A 25,170-nucleotide genomic window follows, 5' to 3' on the forward strand; every position below is an offset into this window, starting at 1 on the left:
TTCGAACTTCTTCCACTTACGGATGATGGAGGCCACTGTGCTCATTGGGACCTTCAAAGCAGCAGACATTTTTCTGTAACCTTCCCCAGATTTGTGCCTCGAGACAATCCTGTCTCAGAGGTCTACAGACAATTCCTTTGACTTCATGCTTAGTTTGTGCTCTGACATGAACTGTCAACTGTGGGACCTTATATAGACAGGTCTGTGCCTTTCCAAATCATGTCCAATCACCTGAATTTACCACAGGTGGACTCCAATTAAGCTGCAGAAACATCTCAAGGATGATCAGGGGAAACAGGATGCACCTGAGCTAAATTTTGAGCTTCATGGCAAAGGCTGTGAATACTTATGTACATGAGCTTTCTTAATTTTTTTATTTTTAATAAATTTGCAAAAATCTCAAATAAACTTTTTTCACGTTGTCATTATGGGGTGTTGTGTGTAGAATTCTGAGGAAAAACATGAATTTAATATATTTTGGAATAAGGCTGTAACATAACAAAATGTGGAAAAAGTGATGCGCTGTGAATACTTTCCAGATGCACTGTAAATAAACGTGTTGTGGTGCATTTAACGATGTCTACCTGTCTGTGTCCGGGCTGTTCCCCACACCCTCCACGTCTCTATCAGTGCAGAGTTTGCACATTCTACCCATGTTCATGTGGGTTTTTCTCTTACATGTTGAAGGTGTCCATGGTGTGTAAATTGGTCAATCTAAATTTGAGTCCGTGTGACTTGTAGTGGCACGCTGTCCAGGGTTCATTCTTGCATTGTGTCTATTTGGATTGGCCTCAGCTCCCTGCAAAAATTTGGGAAATAAATAAAGTAGATTTAGAAAATTTGTGAATGATTACATGCAGTTTCAACTTATATGGAATACAGAATGTGAGCTCACAGTAGCATCGCCCTCTCATCTTTCCATTACTGCATCCACTTAAACTAGTTCAGGATGGTAGGGCAAGAACCTGTCCCAGCAAGGTCAGAATTAAAACCAGAAGGGGCCACCAGTCTCTATCACCAGTTGAGTAGCATTATTTAAAATACAATTATGCAGCGATGTGTCATACTGCAAAAAAAGTTAAGCTGATCTATTTATCTTTTTGGATGACATGCAGATGAGCTGTAGAGAACTGCCAGACACTCAAAGAATTAATTAAATGTTAGCTGACTTTTCAGTTACATCCTTAATTAAACTAACTTTATCCCCCATTGTGCCACACACACTCCCCACTGCCAGAATCTGCTCTCTGCTGCCTTCCTGTGGGTCAGTATACAGTGCTAAGCTGCACATATGGCAGGAGTCTTTGTGCAACTGTGCACTCAAATCCACAATCACAGATAATTCATTCATGTACTGTAACTTAACGCATTCTTCAGTGATTAAAAGCTTACTTGTAATGTAAACCAGCAGATGTAGGAGGTCGACAGGACAAGGATTTGAAATGGCTGATCTGCATAATGCACTTGTTGTGATTGCTGTGTGTGGTTTAGGAATCTATCACAGAAAGATGTATACCACACTTAGGAGAAAGAGAGCTAATCAGAATAATTCTGGGGCTGACGGGAAGGAGTCTTTAAAGGAGGCTAAACAGCAGCATCTCTTCCTTCAGGGATGAAAACATTTAGCACTGTTTTAGTATTTAAACCATTTTATGCTTTTACATGGACATCGTAATCTGACTTTTAAAGAGTGGGTGAACATTTATTCTGTCGATTTCCTGATTATGACCTTCAATTTTTTCCAGAATCTTTTTAAAAATTAAATGCACATGTGTACATCCATATATTTGATAAGCTTACCTATTTCAATTCAAGGTGGCAGTGGGTTGACCCAAATCCTGGAATAACTGGGGAAAAAAAGGACAAAATAAAAGTTGACTGCAGGACAAATAGATAGATAGATAGATAGATAGATAGATAGATAGATAGATAGATAGATAGATAGATAGATAGATAGATAGATATTTTTTATTTTTTAAAATAAACTTTATTTTGCACAATAATAAAAAACATGAACACAGCAGTAATATGCAGTTATTAAATATGTAAAAGTTTCACAAGAAAGCTAATGATTGCATTACTCCACTACTATCACCCTGTACACGCCTCCTACTATGCACATAAAGTTATAGAATTGTCCATAATAAATAAGCAATTCATAATTAATTCATTATACCACTACTCCCCTGTACACGCCTCCTAGTCCACACATAAATTTAAATAATTGTCCATAATAAATGCACATTTCATCATCAGTTTACTCCTCTGTGCTCGCCTCCTAATCCACACATCACTCTCTATTATACACACAGCACTGTATTCCTCAGGACGCCTCCTTTTATGCGCTTCAACCATCCAGTGTTTAAATATTGTGAAGGACATTTAAAGAAGTCACCACCCAGTCACCAAATTGCCCCTCTTTAAAGAACATAAAACCCCCCCAAGCCCCCATAAATCGCAGAAGGTCTGTATTTCTCCAATAATTTTAGTATGATAGATAGATAGATAGATAGATAGATAGATAGATAGATAGATAGATAGATAGATAGATAGATAGATAGATAGATAGATAGATAGATAGATAGATAGATAGATAGATAGATAGATACCATTCAAAGAGTAGATTTTGTTCTAAGTCTTCTTTTCAAGTTTGTATATGACAGTAATTAACCTCTGGTCTCTTTTAACATATAATTACAGGACAGCACAAGGTTAAGCCGCAGGCAGGATAACATTTCACATTTCTCACGACTAAAACAACTCCATATATACCATAGATCTTAAACTTTTTGGATATCATTAATATTGAAAAACCAGAATACAATGCTAACTTGAGGACATATAAAGTTTCAGGTAAAGTAATATGGTTGGGGTACATTTGCTCAATTCCATAATTGATCACAAAACATTTACACGGATTTGCTTGATTAAATGTTTTACACATTGAACTATAAAATGATATTTATTCCTCCTCCTTCTCCTCATCTCCCTTTCCTTAGTAGCTGCTGGCGCTGTATTGCTCCTCTTTTGGAGAATATGCCGATATTCTTCATGCACTGGCACCAGCACCTTGTGCTCTGCTGGCATGAAGGTTGCTCCCTCTGTTTCTCAGACTCGTCCAGTAAGTGAGTAAGTGTGGCTGTGAGCCCTGCTTTGCTGTGGCATTCCATCCAAAGCTGCCCTTGTGTTGTACACCATGCTACTGAGATAGGCACCAATCCCTAAGACCATGACTTGTTCAAAGCAGAATGGATGATGGATGGATTACTTGTGATGAGTCAAGTAGTTTTATGGTGGTTCGTCAGGTAAGTTCTAGCAATCAGCCTTTGAGCCATTGATTTTAGTTTTTTGGTGATCTAATTTACAGAAATGACTAAAAAGACTTGAGATTTTGTTACGCTAGCATAGCCAACATTCTGGGACTTGTTGTTCAGAGATGAATGATGTTGCACACAGGCTGTGTTGAAACTTCAGTTTCCTAGGGACTGACTGACAGAATGTGTTCTAGCCAGTAAAATCTATCACTGGCTAAGAAGAAATCATGAGCCACGTTCTTTACTACAAATAGTGGTATTTAGCATCATGTCCTGCTCCACTGACAGACTGAGGAGGTCGTTCCATCCCCACACTATGCGACTCTTCAATTCCACAGGGGTTAAACGTTAACATTATACAATGTTATTGACTGTTATACCTGCCACGCACTCTTCATCTTGCATTTTTTAAATTGCACTGCATTTTTTATCACTCTTTATTTATTTTTTTGTATTCATCAGTATGCTGCTGCTGAAGTATGTGAATTTCCCCTTGGGGATTAAAAAAGTAGATAGATAGATAGATAGATCTATCTATCTATCTATCTATCTATCTATCTATCTATCTATCTATCTATCTATCTATCTATCTATCTATCTATCTATCTATCTATCTATCTATCTATCTATCTATCTATCTATCTATCTATCTATCTATCTATCTATCTATCATATTCCCCATATTCAATGGAATCAAATCTTCATTCATCATTAATCCACTGGCATGCCTAAGAAGGCCTCAGCTGCTTTAAATGCAGCGCTTGCTCTAAACATGTTGAAAGCGTCTCTGTTTTTTTGCAGTTTTCTGTTTTATTAGCCACATGTGGTACAGTGGATAGGGTTACTGCCTCAAAGTGCCTCAGCCTCAGTCTCGTTTTAAAGTCAGGATGTATTTGGTTTTGAGTTTCCACGATCTCAGTGTTCACATGGACCTCCTCCAGTTTTACCTCACAGTCTGTCATTCAGTACCAATAATTATCTGGCCTTGTGTCCAGTAATGGATGTTATCTCATCCAGAGAAGATTCCTGCCATGTGCCTATTGCTCCTGGGATAGATTCTGACCTGCCAATACTGGAAAAAGAGGATTCATAAAATGGGTAACAAAATTACAATCAGGAAGTTAAACATTTGTTTATAAACAACTGATCTTCTATGGAATTTTAGTTATCGTATAGCTTATGTAAGCTTCTCTGAACACATTGATTGCATAACATATATCATTTTCTTATCAATATTGCACTATTAGGCCCAGTGATAGACTGATGCCCTGTCCAGAGTTGTTTCCTGCATTTACACCCTGGACAGATGGAATAGGCCCCTCCATGGCCCTGAATGAGAATAAGTGGGTTTGAGAATTTTTCATTTATTGTGCTATTAATCACCATTTCATGAAATCCACAGCAGCAGTTTCCCATTCATTTCTGGGCTTTATTTTTAAACACCGGAATCCACAGCTAAACCCTGCATGCCTGTCAATACGTTAATGCTTTTTATTTTGTTGAGTGTCTTTCAAATGTCTGCTGTCACAAAGCCTTTCATATAATGCAGTTAACCAGATGACAGACAGTAACAATGCAAGCTAAAAGGCATAAAATGCATTTCCAAACAGAGTGACACTCTCAGTTTTAGCACAGCCAGTATAAGAAAGAAGTAGGAGACTAAAATTAATAATGAAAGTGTGGATTAAATCCTAAGGTTGAAATCATTTCTTGTTTTACGTTCTGTTGTTCTCATGGATTCAGGAATTCTTCAACTGATGACAGAATCCCAGCTCAGTTTGGCAGTATTTTAGTTAGAAATGCTATGCACATCATGCATTGGTACCTTATGAGACATGTGGCATCGGTTTGATTCACCAGACCAGTCACTGCATATACAGTATGAAGCTGCCATGTTTCTCCTATCCACTATGGTCTCCTTTCACACACTTAGGATAAGAGTGGATACTGTGAGCTGTCACTCTGAACTGGCCAGCTGGGAACAAGCAAGCATGTATGAGTGTGTGCCCGAGTATACAATAATAATAATAATAATAATAATACATTTTATTTATATAACATCTCTCCCATGCTCATGGAGCTTATGTGTACAGCAGGGTATCTGTAACATTGGGTACAAATATTTCTGCATAGAATACTAAACAGATAAATGCAAAGCATTAAACAGAATAAAAGACAATAAACCAGAGTAAAATACTAAACTCAATACTAAAAGAAAAGCCTGAACGAATAACATAATTTGTGATATAACACACACACACAAACACACAAATTATCCTGAGCTAGTGGACAGAGAGGAAGACTGAAAGAGGAGGCAGAATGTCAGGTTAAGTTAAAAGCCTTCCTGACCAGATGAGTTTGAATTTGTTTTTTAAAAGCATGAACGGAGTCAGCTGGTCTAATTAATTTCGGGAAGTCATTTCAAAGTCTGGTAGACAAAGAGGACCATAGCGATGGAGAAGGTCACTGATGAAGTCTGGTGTGAGGCCATTTAAAGCTTTGTAGGTTATTAATAGAATTTTATATTCACTCCTGTAAGACACAGGGAGCCAGTGAAGGTGAAGCAGAATGGGTGTGATGTGCTCACTGTTGCTGGTTCATGTAAGTATTTCTGTAGCAGAGTTTTGAATCAACTGGAGCTGTGATTTAAGACTAGAAGCAGTACCGGCTAAGGAGTTATAATAATCGATGTGCGATGTGATAAATGCATGGACAGGCTTCTCAGCATTAGAAAACGAAAGGAATGAGAGAACGTATGATATGTTACGGTGTTGAAAGTGAGAAAGTTTCTTAATGTGGTTTATATAGATGATATAAGAAAGGAAAAAATCAAAAATGACACCAAGATTCCTTACATCAGAAGGTCTGATGAGATCACCATCAAGAGTGACTGAAAAGGAGCTCATTTTCTTAAGTTGTCCTGTAGTGCCAATTTGCAGGTCAGTTTTGTTGCAATTTAATTTTAAAGAGTTCTGGTCCATCCAGGTTTTAATTCCACTGAGGCAACTTGTGGGCTGAGAAAGCTTTGATGAAGTTTCACTTTTAACATTGAAACAGAGTTGAGCATCATCTACATTAAAATGATAACTCAGTCTTAAGCTACGAATAATGTGGCCAAGAGGAAGCATAGAGATACAGAAGAGCAGAGGGTGAAGAACAGAGCCTTGAGGAACTCCTTGTGTGACTGGGCTGAGCTGGACCTGCTGTTGACAAGACTAACAAACTCTTGCCTATCAGTCAGACAGGACTTAAACCACCAGAGGGCAGTGCCAGAGATGCCCAGCATGTTCTCTATTCTGGACAGTAGAATGTCATGTATGACAGTGTCAAATGCTGCAGTAAGATCTAACAGAATGAATATGCTGGTTTGTCCAGAGTCTGCTGCCATAAGCAAATCATTGATTACCCGAAGCAGAGCAGTTTTACAGCTGTGCTGCGCCCTGAAATCAAACTGAAAGGGTTCCATCCATTTATTAGAAGTTAAGCAATTGTTGAGTTGGGAGGCTACAACACGCTCAAGAACTTTTTACAGAAAAGGTAAGTGAGAAAAAGGGTAAAAATTGTTGAGATTGTCAGCATCAAGACCAGACTTTTTTAGCAGTGGGGTTAGAGAAGTGGTTTTAAATGTGGCCAACACAAAGCCAGTGTCAATAGATGTATTTATTATTGTCGTAATATTCAGGATTATGGCATGAAGGCAGGATTTAAGAAGTGTGGTGGGGATGGGGTCCAGTACACAAGTAATAGGCCTCATTTTACAAAGCAAGTCATTAACAAATGCACATGTGACTGGTGAAATTTTAGAAATGGGGATGGATATAAACAGATGATGGATTTATGTTAGTTAAATTATTTAAATCTTTAATTTTGTTTTAAAAAAAGTGGAGGAATTTTTCACAGACTTCAGTAGAGGAGGTATGTGGACCAGATGCAGGTTGAAGCAGTTTATTAACTACAGAGAACAAAACCCTCGGGTTAGCATGGCCACTTTCTATTTTTTTGCCACAATGTGTGTTCTTGGCTGCAGTCAGTGCATCCCTGTAAGCACTTTGGTGGTCAGAGAAAGCCTGGATGTGCATGGTGAGGCCAGTTGTATGTGACATTCTCTCAAGGTGTTGGACAGCTGCTTTCATAGACCATAATTACGAATTGTACCATGGAGATGAATGCGTAAAAGAATGTGACATATTTGTGTGCTGTCCAGGTTTGGTGTCTGCTTTGTTTTTGATCTTGCTTAGCCAAGCTCCATATGGAACAATTCAGCTTCATGGAAATAGGCCTGTGGGTGCACTGTATAGTATTTGACTTTTAATGGCACACTGGCATGGTGAGTAGGGTTGCTACTTCACTTGAGTCCCACTTCAGTTCTGGGTCAGGGGTGTGTTCTGTGAGCTGTTGGGATGATGTTCTCTATTTTCAGATCTTCCTGCTACACACTATTCAAAGGCATGTTGTCAAGAAAATGGATAACTACAAGCTGGCCCAGATAATCTTCTGTCATGGACTGACATTCATTTCAGCATTGAGTCTTATTGATATAGACTCTGGCTCTCCAACATGTTGTCATGGAATAATTTGAAATTTCATCTGTGCCATGGGCTTCCAGGGTTTATCCAACCAGAACTGTGTGCAAACCCGAGACAGAGACCACACCACTGTAGGACATACTCATACATGCACCCACACTCTCTCTTAACTGGACATTTTAGAGTTACCAATCATCTTAATGGAGGAAACCAGAGAAAACTCAAGTAGCTTTGAGGAGAACATGTCAACTTTACACATTCAGTGACTTTGCTTGCATTGAATCATTAGAATGCTCTAAGTGGTATTAAAGTTTAGCAAGGGGACACAGTTCTTAGTGCTGCTGCACAGAGTCCTTGATCTGAATCCAAGTTTGCACTTTCTGTCTGTTTGCTTTGCTGCTTGTTTCTCTGGACCCTCTGGTTTCCTTCCAACATCTCACATTTGAGCATATTAACTGGCAATGTGGATATGAGCACCAGCAGTGGACCAGTACTGTGTCCAGGGTTGGTTCCTGACTTTCATCTGATGCTCCCAGAATTGTCTCTGGTAAAATGGATGTGGAACTGTATTAACCAGGTTCAAGGAAAGAATAGGGGTACATTTTCCAATATACAAGGGAGGACCCAAAAATAACGAGAATTAAAAAAAAAATTGTATATTTCTCAGAACATTTCCAAAATTCAATCACTCTCAAAATACTCTCCTTGAAACACAATACACTTGTCCGACCACTTTTTCCATTGTTCAAAACTGCTCTGAAATTCCTGCAAAGTGATAGCTTTCAGTGCCTCCGTCGTTTTCTTCTTGACCTCCTCTGCATCTTGAAAATGCTCTCCTTTAAGGTCCCTCTTCATTCTTGGAAATAAGAAAAAATTGCATGGTACAAGGTCCAGGGAGTAGGGGGGTGGTCATCCCATTTTTCATGAGAAACTGGCGCACACTCAATGCTGTGTGGGTAGGAGCGTTGTCGTGATGCAGAAGCCACTCGCCTGATCGTCACAATTTAAGTTGTTTTCTCCGCACAGCATCATGCAATCGCTTGAGCACTTCAAGGATGCCACTTGGCCAAATGATGCAGAGGGCAGTCTAGTACACACACCTAATGGCAAACTAACGCTCCTCTAGCCTCCAGAAAAAAAATTCTCGTTATTTTTGGGCCCCCCTTCGTATACATTTTGTGACAGGAAAAATAGAAATGCATAACTTCAGCATTTTAAATGAAACGCAGAATAATTAAAAAGAAAGAAGAAAATATGCTTTATTTACTGGTACTGTCAGTCAGTCAAGCTTTGCTTTATTATGTGACTTTCAAATAACAAATCACAATATGAAGCATTACACACATAAGAAACTCATGCTGTTTACATTTACAGAGCTGTGGCCCTGATTTCTGACCATTATCAGTTGACCCGCTTATTTCATTCCGGTCCACACCACCCAAAATAAACAGATCATGCAACACACACCACTGGGAACACAATCTGCTGGGTATTTGAAATGATTTTAATTTAAAATATCTGATAAATGATCATATAAGTTGTGACCACCAGGGGGCACCTCAGTGCTCCATCCCAAAACACAACTCACGTACAGACAGGTTCCACTTGAATTAAATAATGATTTATTATTAACAGAACCTTTGTAGGCTTTTTAATCAACCAAGCAACGGAGCAAATAGTAAAACAACAATTTTCATCTTCTTCCTGTCCTGTTTTGCAAGCATCGTCCTCTCCCTCCCGCCTCTGACTCCATTGTATGAAACAGAGTAACTCTTTTTATGTGGGACCTGGAAGTACTTCCTTTGCCAGGGTTTTGCATACTGAAAGTACTAAGTTCAAACAAGCACAGATTTCTAGTGTGGAAACAACTGATGAAAATGTAAAAAATTGTGTTTTCAATTGTTTGCTGGCCTCGCATTGTCCAACACAGTCCGGCCATTGCTGCCGGAAATGCAGTGTGCAGTTTGAGTTGTGCAGTTTGAATAGTCTTCATGTTTTGTCCATGTTATTGTGGTTTGTCCTTTTTCACCATTTGATTAAAAACTTGGGGTTTTATTATTTCAATTTCATTGCTATTATATTTTCCTTGGCAGCTGATCCAAGCCAGGATCCTTCCCCAGACTCACTATCAGCTATCTAAGCAGGCCAATAGATTGGGTTTGGAGGAGAGGATTTGGTAAAAGCTGCTCTTTAAGTGCTTGATTGTCTCTCTCTTACTCTAAGACACACTCAGTTACACTCACCCACACACACACACACACACACACACACACACACACACACACACACACACACACACACACACACACACCATCTGCCCAGCTTCTCAGGATGGCTCTGTCTCTTCTTACAGTGGCTCTCTCTCTGGCATCACCACTATTTTTTTGCGATAAACAGCACTGATGTAGACACACATGGTAAAATTGTTTATATTCCTCAGATAAACAAGGAATGTATTTTTTTTATTTCAGGTAAACACTGTTTTTTTTAAACGATTTGTTGACTATTATTGCACAAATACAATCATTTTAATGTTGTTCTAGCTACATGTGTGCTTGAGTTACTGGACAAAAATGAACAGCTAATGAAAACATTTGCATTACAAGTACAGACCATTCTCATGCTGCTCTTCTCATTCACAGTACATATAGAACAGCAATATTACAAATGAAGCAGTTTATATTCTGTATTAAACATTCTACCGAGGAATCACTCTATAAGGACATTTAGATATAAAGCAGTAATAAGCAGAAAGGGGCAGATGGCAGAGCTAAACGCAGATCTGCTTCGCATTAAAATAAATTTGCAATTATAACTTTTATGACAGAGCTCTTCATATTTCTCCTGACAAGACGTTCTACAACATTACCAGTGCTGGCATTTTTCAAGGAATCCAGTGGTGTCAAAGGGTCATTGCTGGAAGGCAGATTTTTAAACGATCCATTAATGACCTTTAACCACCTAGACATTAACACCCTGCCCCCTCAAACTGCCATGGTCTGGCACGTGGCAAAGTGTGGCTTCAGGCAGTTTATATCCTTCAAGGACGGGCCTGACCTGGAAAAACTTTTCAGAGCTACTGTAGATCTAGCAGTGCAACAGCTCTGCAGAAACACCACTAGCTTAGACCTGCTACAGTGGTGTAAGGCTGTCTTTGCATGTGTGTGTGTGTGTGTGTGTGTGTTTGTGTTTGTGATGGATGATGCAGCTGTTTGATAAATGGATGCTAAAAGTGTTTGTATGGTGTATTACTTAACATTTTGCATTTGGCAGAAATGTGACCACAAGCTTTGAGATGTGATCTGTGAGGATTAGGCTACTTCAAGTTATTTGGATTAGTCATCTCTTTTGTATGCATAACAGCTGCTAAGACAAAAGAGAGGGCAAATAAATAAATAAATAACAAAAGTATCACCTATAAAATAGAGTTTTTACTATTTAACAAAGATTTGCTGGACTTTGCTTTCAGTTGATGACTGGTAACCGTTATGTTAAATTTGTGCAATGCTTTACCATAAGGAAGGTTTGGTGCTTTTATTTTTCTTTTATTACTTTCTGTATTAGAATCATGTTTATCATGCCTGTGCAGGCTGGGCTAATGGTGCCTCCTTTATACAAATCGCTTTCAACTGATCATAAATATTGGAAGCTTGCAAAAAAAAAAAAAAATCAAGCACTTTAAGAGAAATGGGTGTACTTGAAGGTACTGGGATTTTACATTATAAAAGTGGTAAGGTGGGCATAAACAAAACTCTAATTTTTATGCACTTTCTTTTCTGATTGTCCCAGTGTGAGGCCAAATAAGCAAACACCGCTGCTGCCTTTACCCTTCGTTTGAATTGCAATCAGAGTTATCTGAAACACCAGGTGCATGTGAATGTATTCTGTGGCAAAAAAATAAAAATGTCAAAAAAGCAGGTACTCTTCTGTGGACATTGAAAGGATTTTGAATCGTTTTATCGCAAAAGAATACTGTACTGAATTTTTGTACGTGCATTTATCAGCATCACTTTTAAAGAAAACAAATATACAAAAACAGATTGATAAAGAGGAAAAGAATTTTGCTAGATGTAAAAATGTAAAAAGTTATGATACTATATAAAATTGTCCTTTGTTCAGAAATAAACACAATTGAGAAATTTAATTTAGATAAAAAATGTATAAATATTGGTATGCTTGAGTTAAGGGCTAATACAAATGTTTGAAAATTACTTATTTTTTAGCAGAGTTTGGACTGTGAAGGCAAAATACAAGGTCCAACGCAAGAAAACAAGATTATGCCTGCAACTCTCTTTATTTAACAAATTAAGAAAATTAACTACGATCACCTTCAAATTAGTTCCCTTCTGAGTTGACACATGACTGCGTATGATGCTGCCAACGTTCAAAGCAATTTCGCAGATCATTTTCTCAAAAGCTGTTGTGGATCTCCATGTTTTTATAATGGCACTCAGTTTTGTTTTAAGTCTTTCCTTTACTACAACCTCCAGGGAATCCAGAATGCGTCCCATAACTGTGTCTACCATTTTAATTAGCTTGTTGATTTGGTGGGCCTCTCTTGAAGTGATGTTTCCAGCCCAGCACACCACAGCATAGAAAATCTCGCTGGCAATCACAGACTTGTAGAAGATGTGTGGGATGTCACTTCTCACATTAAGGGAATGCAGTCTCCTAAGAAAAAAGAGTCTGCTCTGGTGTTTCCAGTATAGTTCCTCGGTGTTATGAAACCAGTCCAAACTGTATATGATGTGAAAGTATTTGTAGGAGAGCACCACCTCTACATGCTCTCCCTGAATAGTTTACAGAATAGAGGCTTTGGTGAGTGAAAGTCAATAACCAGTCCCTTGGTTTTTCTGATAAGATGCAGACAATTTTCTTTGCACCAAGAAAATTGTCCTTCACCTGACTCCTAGACTCAATATCAATACACCCCATAAGTGCAGAATCATTTGAAATGACTTGGTGTTATATTTATAGTCAGAGGTGCACAGAGTGAAGAGAAAAAGAGACAGGACTGTTCCTTGTGGTACTCCAGTGTTGCTCACGTCCATATCAGAAACACAGTCCTCGAGGCTCACAAACTGCAGTCTGCACAACAGATACTCCGTTATCCAGAACATCATAGGCTCATCCATCTGCATATTTCTGAGCTGACCTCTTAACAGGGATGGCTTGGATGGTATTGAAGGCACTGGAGAAATCAGAAAATATAATCCTCACAGTGTGCTGTCAGGTTTGTCAAGGTGAGAAAAAGCCTTCTGGAGCAGAGAGATAATTGCATCCTCCACTCCAATCTTTGTCCGATTGCCAGTCTGCAGTGGGTCCAGGTGGTCTACCACAAGTGGACTCATATAGTCCAGGGCCAGCCTCTCTAAGATGTTCATGATGTGAGATGTAAGTGTCACTGGTCTGTAGTCATTAGGTGAAGAGGCTCCTGCCTTCTTTGGAGCAGGAACAATGCAGGATGCTTTCCACAGCAGCATCGCCATAGCCTTTGTGATCTTCCTTTAACTCAGCTGACAAAATCACTCTTTACGCCACTTCATGGAGTGTCTCCAGCAAGAAATCTTTTTTTTTTTCATTTTTCAATTAGAATCTAGAATGTGTGAGTAAGCCAGACAGTGTGGTGTATTGGTTAAGGCTTTGGACTTCACACCCTGCGGTTGTGGGTTCAAATCCTGCTGCTGACACTGTGTGACCATGAGTGAGTCACCTGACCTGCCTGGGCTCTAATTGGAAACCCCCCAAAAAATGTAACCAATTGTATCTTAAATTTGTCAGTCTGCCTTGGATAAAGGTGTCAGCCAAATAAGTAAATGTAAAATAAAGAAGCCATATTGGAACTGTCATCTGAGACTGAGTGAAGACTGCATGGACCAAACCTGGATGAATTGATTCTTTGTATTGCATTCATATCTTGCTTATAATTGTTATAAAATATGAATTTTAATCTGGTTATTATGAAATACGACTTTTAAGAAAAAGCTTAAACTCAGTAACTGAATTGGCGACTGCTGAGCCAGGAAATGAAGATTGATCATTCCTTGTCTAACTGCAGCCCCTCAGGGGCTCAAGGGAATGCTTTTGAGAAGTCCTCTATTAGTGGTAGATGGGGTGGTTGAAGTAAACGAGTGAAAGTAAAGACATTCAGCGAGCAGCCTGCTAACAGAGGTCCCTAGGGTTGAATACGTGAGGTTAAATACAAACAAGCGAGACAGGTAAGAAATTACAGGTAGCAGTTGTATTGCTCCTGTTGACATTTTTTTTTCTGTGCCCCATTAAGAAAATGGCCTAAGAGGTTTGTACCTTTCATGTTAGGTGCATGTCATGGAGGATCTGATAGCGTGATAAAACACTCCCATACCTCAAGGACGTTTATGTTAAATTAGCCATCAACTATAAATTGGCCCAGTATAAATGAATGATTTTTCCTAGTGGTGACTCTGCTGCCAGCTTTGACACTGGATTTGTGTGACCCTGAAGTGGATAAGTGCATAAGAAAATGGATGGATGTTCAAAAGTGATCAGCATTAATGTATCATAATATCACATACATATACAGTATATACTTTTGTTAATGTCCATTTTTTCAAACTTATATGCTTTATTTCACCTTCTTTGAGAACTAAATTATTTCCCATTTATTCATTGTAAGGTGGTTGCATTAAAGTTAAATGTTTTAGGTTTATTTCAATGAAAGACAAGGGCCTGTGCTATTGTCATATTTCTCTGATTTTCAGTATGTGCATCTTATTACTGTTGAACCAACAAACGGATTTTGGAGCTCATTTTGTGCTAGAACGATCAAAGAGCTAGACTTTTCTCTGCATACGTGTTATTTTAAAGGAATAAAAAATGCAAAGGTTGTCAGTAAAAGCTGAAGAGTACATTTAGCGCCACATTAGAGTCTGTAGTTAGACACACTACAGAATGCTTTGGATACAAGTCTACCAAAGAATACAAGTTTATGAAACCATCACTCATGTCATCTTTTTTGGCTAAGGGTCTCATAGTAAATAGCCTCCTGAGGCAGAAGGATAGGCTACATACTTTCTTTGCTAAGGTTGTTAATATAAGGACTCATTACAGATAAGGGACAATCAATATTTATCAAATGAAGCAAGTGAAATTATCACAAGGGGATGATGGTTATAGATTTCTCGGTACATACAAACTGACAATGAATTCTGATAGTCCTCAGCCATACTTTCTGTCCTTGTCCATTGCCTTCTATCAGTGGGTTCACTGCTCCTCTTTATAGTAAATGCTTACACTTTATGAGAAAGACTTTCAAACTGAATTGCATTTGTATATTCATAAAGTTCAACTTTTCACTTGTCAAATTTTTCTCATGAGTTTTAAAATGAATAATAAAATGTGCTCTTCAACCTCACTTATTATCTTGCTTTACATGATAAAGGGTATTCAATGAGGAATTTAAATAATACTGAAACACTATAGTTATAAAAATGAGACTGAGACTTTCTTGTTGAGGATGTAAAACTCTAATATAAATGAAAGGAACAGGCAACTAGGCTATAACGTTTAATTATGTAAGCATAGTGAAAAATAGACTTGGATGCCAGCACTATCCAAAGGACGCAAAATGCGGAATGTTATTTTAAAAAGTTTCTTCTTCTGCTTCTGCTTCTTTTGGCTGCTCCCATAGCTTTCTGTCTTCATCATCTTGCTCTGTCACACCCATCACCTGCATGTCGTCTCTCACCATATCCATAAACCTCCTCTTAGGCCTTCCTCTCTTTCTCTTGCCTGGTAGCTCTATCTTTAACATCCTTCTCCCAATATACCCAGCATCTCAACTCTGCACACGTCCAAACCAACGCAATCTCGCCTCTCTGACTTTGTCTCCCAACCATCCAATTTGAGCTGACCCTCTAATGTCCTAATTTCTAATCCTATCCATCCTCATCACACCCAATGCAAATCTTAGCATCTTTAACTCTGCTACCTCCAGCTCTGTCTCCTGCTTTCTGGTCAGTGGCACCGTCTCCAACCCATATAACATAGCTGGTCTCACTACCGTCCTGTAGACCTTCCCTTTCACTCTTGCTGATACCCGTCACAAACTACTCCTGACACTCTTCTCCACCCACTCCACCCTGCCTGCACTCTCTTTTTCACCTCTCCTCTACAAGCCCTGTTACTCTGTACTGTTGAGCCCAAGTATTTAAACTCATCCACCTTCGCCAACTCTACTCCTTGCATCCTCACCATTCCATTGACCTTCCTCTCATTTACACACATGTATTTTGTCTTGTTCCTACTGACCTTCATTCCTCTCCTCTCTAGAGCATATCTCTACCTCTCAAGGGTCTCCTCAACCTGCTCCCTACTTTCACTACAGTTCAAAATGTCATCAGCAAACATCTTAGTCCAAAGGGACTCCTGTCTAATCTCATCTATTAACCTGTCCACCACCATTGCAAATAAGAAAGGGAACAGGTCAGGTCAGGTTGACTGTTCTTTTACTCCTAAAATATTGAAAGTTTCTCTTAGAGTCATCTTTTGCCTTATCTGTTATATTCCTCTCCAATTTTCTTTTAGCCTCCCTAATATCCTTCTTAATGGTTGCCCTCATGTTCTCATATGCCCTACGATTCATTTAGAGTTATTAGTCTTTTATGCCTTATACAGCTGTTTTTTCCTTTGCAGCTTCTCTTTTAACTCTTTATTAACCCACTGTGGAGTTTATTAATTCCAAACTGAGGTATGTACCTGTCCTGGATTACATGTAAAACATTTTTAAACCTGTTCCACTGCTCTTCAACTGTCTCCACACTTAAAAGCCTATCCCAGTCTATCCTCCACTTAACAAAACTGTAGACATGTCATACCTACCAGCATACTGTAGTTGGTAACTACACCTTACACCCATACTATTGACCCCCTGGTAGAAGTGCTTCCCTGCTTCAGTGACTTTATTTTCACCAGTGTTCTCAAGTACTTGATTCATGACTTAATTTAAAATATTTAGCTGGATCAGTTTTATGAATGCCTTGGAGAACTTTCAAGCCCTGGATTAGGTCTTTATATAGCTATCTTGTTCATGATTCCTTTTCATGTTTTCTTTGAGTTTATTTTATTTTTTTCTCATTTGCACATGTATATCATTTATTTTGAAATGAATCATATCTATTTTTGTTTACTTCTGGTTGTCACTATTTTGTATTGCATCTCTGGTTGCCATGAAAACCAGCACAATGGTGAAATGATCATCATGATGGAACTGTAATTATCTGAGTTTGATGGATTCCCTTTAAAAACCTTAAATGTTTTCTTTCATTTATACCTTCTAAAGACTCCTTGGTAACTGCCTTTTCCTTCTTGATTGCTGTTTTTGGGTTATGTTTTGGTTTTGACAATCTATTTGCCTTCTGGTTATGGTCCATTGCTTGTTAAACACATCTTCTTCTATTCATTCCATTAATTTTGCTTGCATTTTTGTATCAAATTTAACACTTCTCTGCTCAAGATCACAAAGACTCTTAGTTTGTCAGAGTTAGTCATGTTCTTTGTACTGCAGTACTCTTAGTTACTCCTTTCTGTTCCCCTTCAAGAACAGCAATGTCTTTTTTTCCTGTTCTGTCTTTATTTTTTATCATGGGCTTCAGATTTTGCAAACGTTATTCTCATTAGTTAATTATACAGTCTACACATGATGTCTCTTGATATATATTCAACAGTTTTTACAATAAAAAGTTAATATTTTTGCCATTTAAATTGTGCCTAGGTGATGAGAATGCAGCTTCCACATATACCCCAATATCGTTTTCAGAGGTTCCATCCTGTAAGTCAGCTTTGCCCATCTTATTTTTATAATTACTTTTTCTTTTTCCTGCCGGCATCACTTTGCATTTTTAAAATAATTTTCCTAGTGTTTATGGTAGTAGGGTGTTGTACCATGTTAGCTATTATGGGTGGAATGAAAATTCGAGCAAAGTGAGTCCTTTTATTGCCTAACTAAACAGATTACAATATGCAAGCTTTTGAGGAAGCTAAGGCCCCTTCTTCAACCCACTTGTAATATAGAAACTGGAGTTTGCTGTGTTTATATATACAGTACACTAGGAAAGAAACAAAACCTTTAAGTGGCTCATCTTCAATGTTAAAAATTAATGGACATCTCCAGCCTAATATTTATTTAGTAGCAGAGAAGAACAATGTATAGGTTAAGTCTTTTGATAAGATACTGTTTATACTCGCGTAGAAGTCGAAAAATTTATGCCTTAAAATTCATTCAAAAAAACAGGGTTGACTTATCCACGGGGCAACACAATTGCCCATAGAATTTGGGTAATGACATTGTACACTAAACGCTTCACGGTGTTAAGTCACCGGTCATCTGCCGTTTCCCATGGTCTTTGAAATAATTATAAGCCAGCAATACTATTGCTAATTAGCTAGTTTTTTTCTAATTTCATTAAATAATTCTTTAAACTGTGAAACACTTGAATTTGAGCATTAGCTTTTTCAGGTTTTGGATAACAAACATACCATTAGCTGCCACGTGCAACCAGATTTGGAATCAAAAGAACCAAGGCAACGCACGCTATCAATGCGATGCATGCGCAGCCCGCAATTCAAAAAATTTCTCTGCCTACCTGTTTGTCTTGTCTGACAGTAGCTGAAAAGCAGCATCAGGAGAGAGCAGCCTGAAGTAGTCCAGCAGCGGGTGATCTGTCGTGTCCAACAGCAAGCCATGCTGTCTTGTGAAGTCCGGTAGCCAGTTCAGCTCCCACGGATCAATGTCTGGGTATTCCTCCCATGCGAACCTTGCCGTAGGTGCATCGGCTGTGCGAATGCGTTCAGCTGGCAGCCGATCAGCTGGCGCGGCATCGGCTGGTGTCCGATCAGCTGATGCCGGCTTCTCACTCTCTTGCTCGATTCCTGATCACTGTCAATAAAATCCGATTCTGAAAAATCAGAGTCCGACTCAGCGATAATGTGCAAAACATCGTCTGACGAGTGTTTTCTTTTCTGCACTCGCTTCGCTCCCTTGTGACATGTTGATGCCATTTTGCCTTTGTTTACATTTGTTTACATTTCGAACCTCACACACACGCAAGGATTAGTTGCCGAGTCAACGAGTCTAGCATTCCTCCAAGTACAGAGGGAATGCCTGTGATGTGCCAGTGAGTTTTGTCGCCATTAACAGCTGATTGTCGCCCTCTATCTCTGGTAGCTGTCAAGTTTTACCCTCGACTTATACGCGGGTCAAAACAAATTTCGTAATTTTCGGGTTAAAAATACACTCGACTTATCTGCGAGATTGACTAATACGCGAGTATCTACGGTAACTATCCAATAAAGTCTTTTTGAAGTTTTTGATGAGTTTTCCATACATTGTGCATCTGTAGTCAAATTATCTGGGACAGTCAGAGAGAAGTAAATAATTTTCATATCGTGTTATAAAACTCTTGTCTCTATTTAAACCCTGTTGTAATGTGCTATATTGTAGCATCAGTTTAACTTCCCATTCTTTTCTCTCCTGTTGTGTCTTGAAGTTACCCATAAGCACTTCTCACCATATCCATTGCTGCTGAAGTGACCTCCTACAGGAACCATTTCCATGGTTAATGCGGTGCCTCTGTGTTTGTCCAGTTTATCCCACAAAGAGTGCAGTGTTGAGACATTTCATACACAGAATTTGGTGGACCACATTAAATGATATGCAGGAAAATGATCCCTTTATATGATGTTTTTGTCTGCAGTGTGATATAACTACACAATCTGTATTATAAATGTGAGCACAGGTTTGACATCTTTTCTGTAGGCTGGGAGATGTACCATTTTCAGTTGTTTCACGTTAGGGAGCCTTGTACAATTAGTTGCTGCAGGATTGGTGGTTGTTTGTATGCCAGGAGAGGAGGTTCTGGGAATACATTTCTCAGCGTTTCATCACTATTTAGTATTGGCTGAAATTCTTTTATAATTTTGCAAAGTACTTCAAGATGTGCGTTATAGGTGACAACAAGGCAGGTGTGGTTCTTGTTGATTTTGTTTATATGCCAGAAAGTTATCTCTGGGTATGGCAGTAGCTTGTCTTATCTGAGTATGCATTGTTTTGGGAGTATATTCTTGTGTGATTCTGTCAACTTGCAATCTAAGACTAACTCTACTTGGAGTTTACATGTTTTCCAGGTGTGTTTGCGGATTGATTAGTATTAGTGAGTGTCAGTAAATCTGCACCATCAAAAACATTGTGCTCAGTTCTGTAATTACCATATCCTCAGTAAGAGTGACTCACCATATATTTAAAAAAAATCAATAATTAGTGTGTGGCACTTCAATCTGCTTTATTGCACCCTCTTCACGCATTCGTTTTGATCTTGAAAATGATTGCTGATTGTAGGAAACATGCATCGATCATCACAATTTACAAAAAAAAGAAGACTGCTCAGAATATAGTGACAGTCAAGGCATTTGCTTAAATGATGTCACCAGTAAGATCCTTGCAAAAGTTTTACTTCACTGCCTCCTTCAACACCTGATGGAGAGAAACCCACCTAAGTCACAGTGTGGATTTTGCCAAGATTGGAGTATGAGCAATGTTTGTTTTTTATGTCACTTGATTACTCCTTGAAAAAATGCAGAAAGCAGGAGAAAGGTCTCTGCCTTGCTTTTATTGATTTAACTAAGGCCTTTGACACAGTGAATAGAGATCTCCTATAGAATATGCTTGACAGATCTGGATGTCTGACACCCCTTGTGTATATTTTGCAGAATTGTCATGAAGGTTTGCAGGCAGGAGTATCAATAGGAAGGAATTCTTCTGATCCATTTCCTTTGCAAGTTGGAGTGAAACAGTGTTGTGTGCAAGGTCCAGTTTTTTTTATAGTCTCTATCTTGTAAAAGTCACCCTTTTATCCAGAAACATTATGCTTAGACGGGTTAATTAGCTAATGCGAATAATGTCTCAAAATCTGAAGACCATGATAAAAAATAAAGACATAACAGGTGTAGCAGTAGAGGCTTGTATCAACCTCTTGAACCCTCAGGTACCACTCCAAACACCAGGTGAAAGTACAATTATTGTTTATTGTACAATAATTACGTGCACAAAGCACCCTCCACTCCACACTACTCATATAAATCAATAAACCAATTACAAATACCAATCCTCCTCTCCCAGACACTTCGCCACCCTACCTCCCAGCTCAACTCAGTGTCTGGGCTTTCCCAGAGTCCTTTTATACCCCCTGACCCGGAAGTGTTCCTGCCCAACAGTCCACAAGTCCTTATTACTTCCGGGTCAGGGTAAAAGTCCTTTTCTTCAACCTGGAAGTACGTCATTTCTCCTGTTCACGTGACCAGGACGTACTAACAGGTTATAGGGCACATAAGAGTCCATGAGCCTCCCTACAGCGACTCCTGGTTGTCCCCAAGGTATCCAGCAGGGCTGTGCATAAAAACTACAAAGTCCATGAGGCCCTTCTGGAATTCAGGGCACGTCCATGCTGTCGGGAGAGCTCCTCCTGGCAGCCTGGGGGTGAGGGCCGGAATATGTAGCTGGCCATCCATCACACAGGAAAAACAGACATTGCTGTTCTTGAAGAGGAAAAGAAAAGAGTAACTAAGATTTTTAGTTGTAGCCTACATTCACGAGGAGGTACCCAAAAATAACCAGAATCTGTACCTGGTGCGCAATCTAGACTTAGTCGCGAATTTCGCCGTTAGGTGTAGCATGTTTACAATATTCGGTATCAGTCTGCCAACATTCCATGTCGGTTTTTCTTGGTGCTTATTAAATGTGTTCTGCGATTTCTGTGAGAACAGAGTCTGCATTAAATTTTGTTTTCTCTTAGGGAAAACAGTTGCTGAAACTGTAGTGATGCTTGAAACTGCTTTTAAAGAGGAAGCTTTAAGTAAAACACAGGTCTACAAATGGTTTTTGAATTTCAAACGAGGGGAATTGTCTTTTTCTTGTCCCTGCATGTGAAAAAAACAACTCAATGGAAACCATTTTAGTACCGTGGAGGAAGTGAAGGAAAAATGGCTGCAGGCCTTGGATAACATTCCTCTTCAGCAATACCAAAAATGTTTCCACCAGTGGGAAAACCACTGGGACAAGTGCATTCATTCACATGGAGAGGACTTTGAAGGAGACTAAAGTTTCAGTAAGTAAAAATTATTTAAACAATTTTTTTTTCAATTCCGGTTATTTTTGGGTACACCCTCGTACATAATTAAAAAAGTCAAATGAAGTTGTAGTCAATGGCAGTGCAAGCCCATTATCATCAATCGTGTGACAGACCAATTGACTCAGTTATACGAATCTTAACAGTCTCTAGAACTCTCTATGACTTGCTATCACAAAGTTAAACTGGTTTTACAATTGCAAGTTATAAGCTGTCGGAGTGGGCTTTTGTTTGTTTGTGTGTGTAAGAGCTGATAGCCAATAAGCACTCAACAGAAAGTATAAAGCATACATTGCCCATAAACATTAACTCTTTGAGGGCTGAATATTTTTTTAATAACACCTAGTTTTCTGAAAAGCAAATGGCTTCACACAGAAACCAACAGTTTGCCAAGAATATGTGGGAGGCTTGCTGCCAGGCCGTCTTCACGTGGCTGGGGCAGCAGCAGCTGTACACTGCTATCTGTTTCTACCTCTTATCATTGTTAAGTAGCAGTCCTCCCTGGCGACCATTGCCATAGGCGTGTCAGCTACCTGAACCTGTTCAGCACCATGATAAGCTGGGGACCAGTCAGCTGCAGCTGAAACCTCACATTCGTTTTCAGTTGCTTGTATCAAAATCAGAGTCCAACAAGTCATAGTCCAATTCAGAGAGAATAGGCAAAATGTCGTCCACGGAGATCGCTTTGATCTCTTGCCAGATGTCAGCGCCATTTTTGCCGTTGTTTGTGCCTCGCTACTCACAGGAGCGCAGGAAATCTCGGTCAAAACCAATGAAGCTAACTTTCCTTCTAGCAACAAGAGTCCAACTAAAACATAACGGTTGGTTTTCACAGTTTGCAGCTTGATTGCCATAGTCAACTCCTCCTTTTGACAAAAGTCAACATCAGCCCTGAAAGAGTTATAGAACAATCTGGGATGCAAGGAAAGAAGGAAAGCAAGTGTTTTAGACTATGCAAAAAACCAAACCAGTGCAATCTACTGCAGGTTTTATGATATATCCTGTACATTGAAAGCAGTAGCTATCTGTTTGTTTGCATTTGTCCAGTGCTTCTTTTCCTATAACAGTGTGTTCCATGTTGATTGGCTGTCAAAATTGCACAGCCTCATGGTATTTTTACAGAGCAATACAAGATTAATTAAATGTCATGAGGTAATTGAGGAAGCTATCATGTAATTTGAGAGCCACAGAAGTAACACAATTTAGCAACTGCAGACATTAAATTTGAAATGCACTCCATGGAAGGACTTCAGGTCCTGTACTGTCATAGCAGCATTATTTTCACACTTTATTTCTGGCTGATTTATTAACCTAAAAGACGTTTTGTAAGACTCTTCTGTTGCAGTTGCTTTCTATATTCTGAATCTAAATTCATCTTAGGTTTGCTGCGTTTCTGTCTGTTCAATAAAGACCAAAAGATTGGCTTGTCAGTATCCTTCCTTCTTAAACCCATGATGGGGCTTATTTGGTATATTACTTGTAGTTTTCTTTAACCCCTTAACCGCCCTCTGCCGGATATATCCGGCACCGTTGTTTTATTGCTAACGCCATACTGCCGGAATTATCCGGCACATTTGCCTGTGGTTATATGAATGCCTGGCAAGTAGTATAACTGACGGTTTGGCGTGGGTATTATTACTACGTTGTATTTCGACAAGTCTGTGGTTGTTTTGGCCGGTCATGTGACGTGATTCGCATGTAACAGCTGTGAATATGGCGAAACGTAAACTGACTTCAAGTGAGGCTTTGCAGGCGATTTTGGACAGTTCTGATCATGATTGTAGCAGTTCTGAAGAAGATTTTAGCGACAGTGATGAGCAGCAACGTGCGCTGCATGATACTGTGAATGAAGACGCATCGGATGACGGCGCTGAGTGGGTGTATCCCCAGCATCTCAGCTGGGCTGCTGCCCGTGGTGAACTACCTTTTCTGCATTCGTTTGAGGGAACGTGTGGCTTTATTGTTGATGTAAACAATTACACTGCTGAGCAGTTTTATGAGCTGTTTGTGTCACCTGATTTGATCAGACATTTTGTTCATCAGACAAATCTGTATGCAGCACAGTTTATTGAGAAAAATCCCAATTTACCTCCACATTCCCGTGTTCGTGCTTGGTTTGACACTGATGAAAACGAAATGAAAAAATTCATTGGGATTTTGATGTTGATGGGAATAATCAGAAAACCAGATATTGAGATGTACTGGTCTACAGATCCTATGTATGCAACACCTATTTTTGCAGCTGTCATGACACGTAACCGATTCTCTTTGCTGCTGAAATTCTTTCATTTGAATGACAACAGAAACGAGCCAGATAAGAAAGATCCAAACCGCGACCACTTGTTCAAGCTACGTCCTTTGATTGATCATTTATTTGAAGCATTTCAGTTGCCCTACATGCTAGGACCGTCAGTTGCAGTTGATGAAAGTTTATTGTCGTGGAAGGGCCGCTTACAGTTTCGACAGTATCTACCATTGAAAAGGGCACGGTTTGGTATCAAGATGTTTTGCTTAGCTGAGAATTCAGGTTACATTTATAGATTTCGTGTATACACTGGCAACTTGCACAACATTTAGTGGTCAATACTGCTTGAATAAATGTAAAAAATGTAAAAAAGTAAAAAAACAAAAATTGTTCAGATTTCGCCTGGCGTGGGGAATATTTAGGGAGTTGGCGGTTAAAGGGTTAAATAGGCTTTTGATTTATCTCTGAACGTGAAGGAAGTAAAGCTTTTTGGTGTATCATAACTGGGACCCGTTTTGCCTTGCCTCTTGTGGTTGGGAGTCACATTTGCCACTTTCCAGTCATTATTTAATTCTCCCATCTGAAACGAATGGAAAAATATGCTTAATAATGATATATTAATAACATCTGAGGTTATACTAGACTTCAACACATCATATTTCCAAAGCACCTCCAACTCTTCTGTTTTAGAACCTTTAAACTATGAGTTTCTTTTTACTTCATCCTATTTATTTCCTCTTTTATATATATTTGTATGAAATATTTTTCAAACGTACTCTGTTTTAATCCAGGCTGTGATTCTGTGAGGCAGCAGCACTGATCACTGCACTACCATTCCACCGTAAGATAACTCCCATCTAAAAAGTCAGTATTACGAACAAGAAAGGTCAAAGATACGAAACTCTGAGGACGATGTTATTCTGTGG

At 39.1% G+C, this 25,170-nt stretch overlaps 1 protein-coding gene across 1 annotated transcript in view; it reads left to right on the forward strand.

Annotated features, from left to right (window-relative positions):
• LOC114668153 (cytosolic carboxypeptidase 4) overlaps window positions 1–25,170 on the forward strand; it is an 890,538-nt gene that overhangs the window by 74,682 nt on the left and 790,686 nt on the right. The window lies entirely within an intron of this gene.

This window comes from Erpetoichthys calabaricus, chromosome 17, assembly GCF_900747795.2.
Source record: "Erpetoichthys calabaricus chromosome 17, fErpCal1.3, whole genome shotgun sequence".
NCBI classification, from domain to species: Eukaryota; Metazoa; Chordata; class Cladistia; order Polypteriformes; family Polypteridae; genus Erpetoichthys; species Erpetoichthys calabaricus.